The following is a 6,000-nucleotide window of genomic DNA, read 5'->3' as shown; positions in this document are numbered from 1 at the left end:
ATAGTAAGCGCTCAATGAATACGATTGATTGAAATAGCAGAGCTGGGATTAGAACCCATGACCCTATAACTCCTAGGCCCATGCTCTATCCACTATCCCATACTGCTTCTCTAAGCGTCTCACCTTACCAACCCAGCACTTATGGACACATTTTTATATTCAATTCCTTCCCCCAAACTGTAATTTATTTTAGGGTCTGTCTTCCCTTCAAACTCCTGGAAGGCGGGGATCATGTCTCATAACTCTATTGTATTCGTGCAAGTGCTTGATTATTTTTAATAGTATTTAAGTGCTTCGTGGGTGCCAGTCACTATACTTGTCACTGAGGTAGATACAAGATAATCAGGTTGGACACAGTCCATGTCCCATATGGGGCTCACAGTCTTAATCCTCATTTTACAGATGAGGTAACTGAGGCACAGAGAAGTGAAGTGACTTACCCAAGGTCACAGCAGACAAGTGGTGGAGAAGGGATTAGAACACAGGTCCTTCTGACCCCCAGTCCTGTGTTCTATCCACTAGGCCATATTTTTTCCTGGTGGAATGATGGAGTCCTAACCTTTTCAGACAGTCCTCCCTAGGAAGCTTCTTCCTCCTCCTGATGTTTTTGGTTATTCTTTGCTCACTCAGGTCACCCAAGGGGAATGGTTTCCCTCCACGCTTCGGCTAGAATGTGGCAGCAGCAGAATTAGAGAATGTTCTTCTGACTCCGTGAGCCTGTCTGGACTGAGTGCACCCGGGACCAGAAGGAGCAGCCATGTGCATTCACGTGGCATCAGATCCGGTGAGTCCTACAACATGGGTTTTCCCATGGCATAGTGGATAGAGCATGGGCTTGGGAGTCCGAGGATATGAGCTCTAATCCTGGCTCTGCCACTGAACTGCTGTGTGACCTTGGGCAAGTCACTTTACTTCTCTGGGCCTCAGTTCCCTCATCTGTAAAATGGGGATGAAGACTGTGAGCCCCACGTGGGACAATCTGATTACCTTGTATCTACCCCAGCGCTTAGAACAGTGCTTGGCACATAGTAAGCGCTTAACAAATACCAACGTTATTATTATTATTATTATTATTCTCTGGGCCTCAGTTCCCTCCTCTGCAAAAATGGGGATTCATTACCTGTTCTTCCTCTTACTTAGACTGTGAGCCCCATGTGGGACAGGGACTGTCTCCAACCTGATTATCTTGTGTCTACCCCAGTGCTTAGAACAATGCTTGATTCATTGAAAGTACTTAACAAGTGCCATAATGATAATTATTATTATTGTTATTAATACGGGGTTTGGCAAGATACAGATGATGATGGTATTTGTTAATCGTTCTATCCCCAGAATGGGTGAGGAGATCTGGGTTCCGATTCCAGCTTGGGTCCTATTTCAGATCTGCTTTGCTCTGTTGCCAAGGACAAGCCTCTTAACCTCTCTGGTCCTCTCTCTGCCCCTCCAAAAAATGGACAGAAGGGTCCTGGCTCCTCCCCTGCTCCTGGCAGTGTTGGAAAGAGAACTAATATGTGCTCTGAATGTCTTAAAAGCAATTCAGAATATTCATTTCCAAGTGGGGAAAACCATCTATAGAAATAGCAGAATCAGTTTGAGAAGCAGCAAGGCCTAGTGGAAAGAGAATGGACTTGGGAGTCAGAGGACCTGGGTTCTAATCCCGGCTCTGCCACATCTGCTGTATTCATTCATTCAGTCGTATTTATTGAGCACTTACTGTGTGCAGAGCACAGTATTAAGCGCTTGGGAAGTACAAATTGGCAACATATAGAGACGTTCCCTATCCAACAACGGGCTCTTGGATAAGTAACTTTACTTCTCTGTGCCTCAGTTACCTCACCTGAAAAACAGGAATTAAAGCTATGAGCCCAATGTGAGATATGGACTGTGTCCAACCTGATTATCTTGCATCTTCCATGCACTTCAATCTGACCTTTGGACATTTGATGTTCTCCCCACCCCCAACCCCTCAGCACTTATAGCTTCAAATTATATATTATAAATTATTTATTCATAATAATGTTTGTCTCCTGCTCTATACTGTAAACTCAAGAGGATCAGGGAACGTGTCTGCTAATTCTGTTGTATTGTACTCTCCCCAAGTGCTTAGTACAGTGCTCTGCACATAGAAAGTGCCTTTTAGACTGTGAGCCCACTGTTGGGTAGGGACTGTCTCTATGTGTTGCCAATTTGTACTTCCCAAGCGCTTAGTACAGTGCTCTGCACATAGTAAGCGCTCAATGAATACGATTGATTGATTGATTGATTGCTTAATACAGATCATTAAAAACAACAACACAGGATTGAAGTCATTCAGAAAGGTTGCCTCTCCAGCTGATATCTTTGGGGTGAAATTCCCAGTGGCAAATGCCCTAGCTCGTCAGTCTGTACCAGTCTATACTGAGGTGCCTTCCAGTCCCCCCACCAACATTGTGAGCAGATCCTGTGCTGGCAGCAGGGTTGGGGGGCGGGGAGGGGGCGGGACCTACAGAGGCAGAAGAAGACATTCTCCCTGCCCTCGAGGAGCTGTCAATCTCATGGAGAAACACAGGCAAGCCTAGATGCACAGCACACAGGTAAACCAGGTGTGTGCCCTCCTGGAGACAGCTCAAGCTTGGGAGTCAAGAAACCAAATTGGTCCCCACTTCACCACCGCCAGGCTTTGTGATCTTGGGCAAGTCACTCAGCCTCTCTGGGCCTGTAAAATGGGGCTGAGATACCTGTTCTCTTGAATGTCTGTTTATTGTTATATAATCTCCCAAGCACTTAGTAACAATAATAATGATGGTATTTAAGTGCTTACTGTGTGCCCGGCACTGCACTAAGCGCTAGGGTGTATACAAGTTTATTGGGTTGGACACAGTCCTTGTCCCACATGGGGCTCACAGTCTCAATCCCTATTTTACAGATGAGGTAAATGAGGCACAGAGAAGTTAAGTGGTTTGCCCAAGGTCACACAGCAGGCAAGTGGTGGAGCAGGAATTAGAACTCAAATCCTCTGACTCCCAAGCCTGTGTTCTTTTCACTAAGCCATGCTGCTTCATGAATGAATGCCTCTTTGATGATGAGCCCCATATAGGACAGGGGCTGTATTTGATCTGATTATCCTTTATCTACCCCAGTGCTCAGCACATAATAAGCACCTAATAAATGCTATTATTAAAGCATACTGGTTAGAGGAATGCATTAGAGGAATTTGAGTACACATGACAGGAATATTACACATGATTATCTGAGAAAATATGTAATCCAGAACTGGGGTGGGAGGACTGGGATGACCAGAGTTAGAGAAGGCTACTGAGTAGGGTCTCTTTGAAGGCGGAGAGGGAAGATTGGGCTAAGAAGAAGTCTCTAGAAGAAAGGAGCAGCAGAATTCACTTCTGCTCTGATCAGAGCCCCCTTCCTGCCCTCCGAGACCCCCAGGAAGCCCTCAGGGCCCCGGTCTTTATTGGGAGAGGAAAGAGAGAGATTGGAAACTTTCCAGCTATCTGCTTATCTCCCGGCATGAGGGAGCTGAAAAGCTGCCACGGCCCGAGGTTCCAAGAAGTCTACGTGTTTTAATTTGTCCGCTTAGCCCTCTAATCCCCCCTAATTCATCAGGGGAGAGGATCTGGGGCAGGCGGGGACAGAGGAGATCCAGACCTCCCCTGCCGGTCTCTCTATCCCAGGTCCCCAGAAACCCTGACTGGGGGCATCAGGCTACGTGGGGTAGAAACCAGGGACTCCAAGTCTGTCTGGGACAAGTGAGTTTGTGAAGGAGAGATTTTCCACCCAAGAATCTGGATTTGGTCCAGACGAAGCGATTGTCAGGGATGCCTGACATGGCGGGTGGGGTCACCATTTCGGGAACCAAGTGCTCCTCGTTTCGCCTCTTACCTTGCCCCAGGAACCCTGATGTCAACAAAGGCAGTCAATTGGCAGAGGGCATTATGGCCCTGTCCACACCCAGGGACATCATGGGAGCCCAGTCAGGCGAGTGGCCAGCACCCAAGGCAACAACTGTCATCATCAGGTGGCCTTGTATATGTCATTTATTTTGACCCTTCTACTTGTAAATATTCTTAGGGTTGTCTACCATGGTAGAGTGTAAACTCAATGAATCCAGGGATTATATTTCTTTATTATTCTGTTCTTCCCAAGTACCATGTGTCCATTGTATTGTTGTGTTGTACTCTCCCAAGTGCTTAGTACAGTGCTCTGCGCACAGTAAGCACTCAACAAATATGATTGACTTACTGACTGATTATGGATGGGCAACATGTAGGCTAATACTGTTGTATCGAACTCTGACAAGCGCTTAGTACAGTGCTCTGAGCACAGTAAGCATGCAATAAATGCAATTCACTGACTTGTGCAGGGCACCACACCAAGTGGGTGCTCATTAAACGCTGCTGTTGCTACTATTATTATGACTGCTAATGCTAGTACTATTCCTGCTGCTAGCACTCCCCCACCAATCAGGAAGCACACACAAGGAAGCAATCCAGCCTCGAGAGTTCCCCAGTGGCATGACCCCAGAAGTCTGACTTTCGACCCTTCTGGGCTGGATTGCAGCAAAAAGCGCTAGTAGTAAATTCCCCTGCCATTAGCTGGCAAAAGAGTCTGGAATTTTTAGTGCTCTCGAGATCCAGGCCCATTCCATGACCTTTTTCTAACCGGTACTCTGTCTGGGCCTGAGAAGATAAAGTCACAGCTTCACCATGTCCCAGAGCAGGGAGGAATTTGAAAAAGCCTTTCTCTGTTCTCTCTCCCCATCAGACTGTGATCCCCTAAAGGGACAGGAACTATGTCTCTTCAGATTATCTTCTATCTATCTCAATCAGTGGTATTTATTGAACTCTTACTATATGCAGAACACTGTATTAAGTGTTTGGGAGACTACAGTATAGTAGAATTAGCAGTCACATTCCCTGCCCATAATGAACGTACAGTCTAGAGGGGATTTGGCACATAGTAAGTACTTAAAAATACCATGTTATAAAGATTATTGTTAATATTCATTCAGTCGTATTTATTGAATACTTACTGTGTGCAGAGCACTGTACTAAGTGCTTGGGAAGTACAAGTCGACAACATATAGAGACGGTCCCTACCCAACAACGGGATTATTGTGGTTATTGTGTTAGGAATCACAAAAGTTATTTTGGTCCAGTTCCCTCCACTAGGTGGGTAAACTTCTAAAATGATGTGTTTCCACCAATTTTTGAAAATATCTAGGGTGGAGGCTTCACAATCCCCTCAGTTTCCTGCTCTGGGGTTTAATCTTCTTGACAATTTTGCAGTTCTTCCTTAGGTCTAACCTACTTCATGGTGCTGTCAGACCTATTGCCTCTTTCGTAGGCCTATTTCTTTTCATCTGGGAGATGGAGAACAGCTGGTTAGCTTCCTCCTCCTTCTAAAACCCTTTCGGTGCATTGCATATGGGGATTCAATACCCCCCTCAACCTTCTCTTCTCCAGACCACACAACCCCAAATTCCTTAGCTTTTCATCAAAAGACTTCAGGCTGGAAGGGGTCACTGGATGTCATCTTGGCCATAATAATAATGATGGTATTTTTTAAGCGCTTACTATGTGACAAGAACTGTACTAAGTGCAGGGATAGATACAAGATAATTAGGTCCCATGTGGGGCTTTTAGTCTAAGTAAGAGAGAGGACAGGCATTGAATCCTCATTTTGGGAACTGAGGCACGGAGAAGTTAAGTGACTCGCCTAAGGTCACATAACAGGTAAGTGGTGGAGGCAGGATTAGAACCCAGGTTGTCTGACTCCCAGGCCTGTGCTCTTTCCACTAGACCACACTGCTTCTCTGGCAGGTCATCTCCCTGCCCATCTACTTACCAATCCTTCAGCCGTCCAAATTAGGCAGGCACATGACACCCTGGAGTTCTCATCAGGTTCATGCCCGACACAAGCCACACCACCCGTGGGTCCCTTAGGCCGAGAACCCCCAAATCGGGGCTCCCTCCAGAGCCTGGAGTCTCCAGGCAGGAGGATGGCCCA

General features: G+C 46.3%; 1 long non-coding RNA gene across 1 annotated transcript in view; it reads left to right on the top strand.

Annotated features, from left to right (window-relative positions):
- Window positions 1-716: 716 nt before the first annotated feature.
- The window catches only part of LOC119930404, a 40,867-nt gene continuing 35,583 nt past the window's right edge, over window positions 717-6,000 (top strand). Inside the window, exon 1 of the long non-coding RNA XR_005451829.1 lies at window positions 717-784. This is a non-coding gene — a long non-coding RNA (uncharacterized LOC119930404). The remainder of the gene's footprint in view (window positions 785-6,000) is intronic.

This window comes from Tachyglossus aculeatus, chromosome 7 (assembly GCF_015852505.1).
Source record: "Tachyglossus aculeatus isolate mTacAcu1 chromosome 7, mTacAcu1.pri, whole genome shotgun sequence".
In the NCBI taxonomy this organism is placed as follows: Eukaryota; Metazoa; Chordata; class Mammalia; order Monotremata; family Tachyglossidae; genus Tachyglossus; species Tachyglossus aculeatus.
The sequence above is the reverse complement of the archived record's forward strand: the minus strand, read 5'-3'. Positions and strand labels throughout refer to the sequence as shown.